The sequence below is a fragment of the Citrus clementina genome, unplaced genomic scaffold (assembly GCF_000493195.1).
Source record: "Citrus clementina cultivar Clemenules unplaced genomic scaffold, Citrus_clementina_v1.0 scaffold_5, whole genome shotgun sequence".
NCBI classification, from domain to species: Eukaryota; Viridiplantae; Streptophyta; class Magnoliopsida; order Sapindales; family Rutaceae; genus Citrus; species Citrus x clementina.
The window spans coordinates 8,164,978-8,169,209 of record NW_006262201.1 but is presented as its reverse complement, the minus strand read 5'-3'; positions in this window follow the sequence as shown (position 1 = coordinate 8,169,209).

Genomic DNA, 4,232 nt, shown 5'->3' with positions numbered 1-4,232 from the left:
GAAAAGCACAATTAGACCCTTAAAGTTTGAGAAAATAGTTATGGAGACCTTTAAATTTTCAGTAAGAGATATCAAGCCTTCTTTCGACCATAAAATCCTTTGAATTAGCAATTTAAAAATTTTAATTTAAAATTTTAATAAATAAGCAATAAAATATAAATAATTTAGTCTGTTTAGTTAGGGATGATAGAAATCTCCACGAGGACGGGGTCCAAAGAGATTTTTCTCATTTGAGGAGAATATAAGGACAATTTTATACCTAATTTTTTATTTGAGGATGAGGCTCTTAAATTTTTAGTAAGGAATATTAAGGCTCCTTTTGATCATAAAACCCTTTGAATTAGTAATTTAAAAAATTAAATTTAAAATTTCAATAGATACATGCAATAAAATATAAATAATTTAATCTGTTGCGTTAGGGATGATAGAAATTCCCATAAGAATGGGGTCCAAAGAGATTTTTTTCATTTAAGGAGGGTATAACGATAATTTTATACCTAATTTCTTATTTGAGGATGGGACTTGAATAATTTATTTCCAAATATCTCATTCGGGCAGGGGACAGGGATTTGGTGAAATCTCCATCCCCTCCCATTTTCCTATTCTAATTTTTAATTTTTAATTTTTTTATTTAATTTCTTCTAAAAATGGATGTAAATGAAAGATATCGTAATAATAGCTAATATAAACACTTGAATATTGACAAAGATAATTTTTTGATGACTTATACTATGAGACTTTTATGTATTTGTTCAACTATAAAGCTTTACTTCTGCTTCATTTTATAATCATCTTGTAATTTTAATGATATTGACTTTGTTTTATGAAATGATTTTAATTGTTTTAGTTTATTTTGATGTTTCTACGTTGGTAACATGATTATATACTTTTACATTAATATGATTAAATTAAGTTAAAAAATAAAAGTAATTAATTATTTGGTGATCAGAAAGCCTTAGTAATCCCTATCCTCTCCTTTTAGTTAATTTTAAAGGGTATGGGAACATAAGTAGAGTATTGGAGATGGGTATAGGTATGTTGATCTTCTCCCTATTGCCATCTCTATGTCTAGTAGATTAATGATACTAAAATATTTTTACTATTTAAAATAATTTTAAAATAAAAATTATCATATTTATTTCAATAATATATTTGCATCTATTCTAAATATTCCAAATAAATATTTGTTAAATATATTTTACGATTAATAAAATATATCTCACGTACCATTATATAAAATATTTTATCTAATATTCAAAATAATACAAATTTTTATAATATTTATTTTACTATTATGTTTCCATTTATAACAAAATTTAATTTAATATAATAAAACATGTCTAGTAGATTATAAAATATTAAAGTACTTTTTTAATATTAAAATTATTTTAAAATGTATATATTATTGTATTTATTTTAATATTATATCTCTATTTTCATAAAACATTGGAAACAATTTAATACTGTGAAAGATATTATAGCTTAAAGAAGATTTTGGTATCTCTTAGTAAAAACATGAGATTTTTTGTGACTATTTTCTTAAACCTTAGGGGCATAGCTATCATTTGTCAAATTTTAAGTAGGGTGTGGATATTTCCACCCCACTACTTCCACCCCACCTTTTTATAAATTCACCCCACCTTCATAAAATAATTACAATAAGTTCACATTATTTTATAGAATTACAAATTAATAATAAGTTTGAATAATTAATTAATTAAATCATTCTTATGATATTTTTTTCTTACTTTGTCTTTTACAATCTTTAACAATTTAAGGTTGCTTTAAAATAAGTTGATTTAACTAATTTACCCTTATAATATAAAATAACCAAATCACCCTAAGAAATATATATTATTGTAACTAATGGTTTAGGCATTTAGTTTTATGTTTTATAATCTAATATGTTTTATATAAAATTTAATAATTTTCAATACTCCAGATGCTCTAATTACATATCGTTAGTTTAGTGGAATATTAATAATCATACTAAAAATGTACTACTTATACATCATTAAAATATAATTTTTTAAATAAAAATTTATTAATATTTAAAGTAAATTTTTAGATATTTTTGATACTTTTACCTTATGAGGTTAGAATAATTATATTAATTTATATTAAAACAACCTTATTGATCAAATATAATAAAAAAAAAACACAGTCTCATAAAAAAATAATTAATGAATATGGATTTAATTGATTAAATTTTTAAATTTCTTCTTAATTTGAATTTTTAAAAAATATTGTGCACTTGTTGTAATAATTTTTTAAAATTAAGGTGGGTTATGGGGTGGAAATATCACCCGTTTTAAGTAATAACATTGCGCATGTGAATTGACAACTACTAATGTTGTGTCATCACAAGATTCTTATCCTCATATAAACCACCCCCCACCCCGCGTGGCTATTCAACCTGATTTCTTGGGTCAACAATTTTCTCTTTCTTTTGGAAAAAAAATAAAAAAATTGAATAATGAAAATTCTTCACAATAAATTTATTTGATCACTCCAGCTGACCATTTTCATTATCAAACGACAAATCAAACTACGGAAAGCAAACGGCTTCATTCTCAGAAGCTTTCTTCATTATTCTTGCGCTTCGATATTCATTATAAATTTATAATTCTTATGCTCGTGATGAGGCAGAAGGCACTGTAGGTTCAATTGAGAACAAGGTGAGTACAAAATTCCAATCCATTGATTATATATAGACTATAATTTATGGATGTCATTTAATTAATTCACGTAGGAAACAGAAGATTTGAGGCTGAAGATTGATTACTTGGCAGAGGAAGTAAAGAATGGAGAAATTAATTAAGCAAATCATGAATCAAATACGAGAAGAATCGAAAGAAATTCAAGAACCGTTCCAACAATCACCTCCACTGGTAAGTGATTCTATTTTTTCACTTTTATTCCCTCCTTCCTTTTACCTCATATAATTTCAGGTAAACGCTAATTTGGTCCATATAATTTAAGAGAATTATTCCCTATAAATTTTGTCTTATTAGATAAACTCTTACAATCAGAACACTAGGCCAAGAAGACAAAGGCTTCAGCGTAATGGACAAATATGGCCAGGTCAATTCTTTTTTTTTTTTTTTGCCTCTTTTTTCACAATTAATGCTTTCTTTTTCTCGTTGTTTTAGCTGTTTTAGTTGATTAAGTTGTATTCATTATTTTATTATTTATTTTATAGTTTTTCTTTTCCTTTAGTGAGTCGGCCGACAGCTTATTTACTCGGTTGAGCTTTTAATAAATAAATTTTATTTCTTTTTGTTAAAAGATTGCCCCAACCCCCCAAGGGTTTCACCAAGTAGTTTTTTTAATTGAGCATCAGAACTTAAATTTTGAGGGGTTGGAGGGCTAAAAAAAAAAATTAATTTGAAGTTTAAAATTAATTTATTTATAAATTAATTTGTGAGGTGTACTCAGAAATGGAGTTTTTCAGAAAATTTTTAGGGGTTCCAGTAGCACAATCTTAATTTTCGGAGTCTTTCTCTGACGAAGATATCGAAAGAGTTTATAAGCAGACTAAAATATATACCTGATTTAGCTTGAAAACTTTGAATTAAACTCACTAGCGAGAAAATTCTAAATTAACTATTTAAGATCCGATACTTATGAAGACAGTAATTAACTAAACATGTCTTGGTCTTTCTATTTTTTATATCCCGTATGTTTAATCAGTTTTTCTCACTCTCCTTTTTGGTTTATAGGTTATGAGGTGATTGGTGAGGTAAGGAACAAATGTTGACTCAAAAGTCTATCAAAATTTTTGTTTCTCTCTCTCTCTCCCTCTCTCTCTCTCTATTTTCTTCTTCTAAGACAGTCTCTGATAACCAGAAAACTAATCTAGGATGACAAAGGCTTCAACGAAAGGAAAAAATTTGGCCAGGTCAAGATTCAGATTGTGTTCTTTGTTTTCCCTTTTTTCCTTTTCCCGTTAATCACAATATTTTTATTCTAAATTCGAATTTTGTAAAATCTAGATGTTCTCAAACCTGACAACATTATATATGTTAAATACGTACATACATACAAACATATATATATATATATATAGTAGTTTTCTGGTTAAGAATTTTAAAATGTAGGAAAGTTCAAAAAAATCCGGAAAAATTTTAAAACCGCATGGTTTTAAAGCTTTATTGTACTTTTCCGCATTTTAAAATTCTGGATTGAAACATTTATATATGAGCCGCACTAGCCAGGAGGAAGTACGTCTT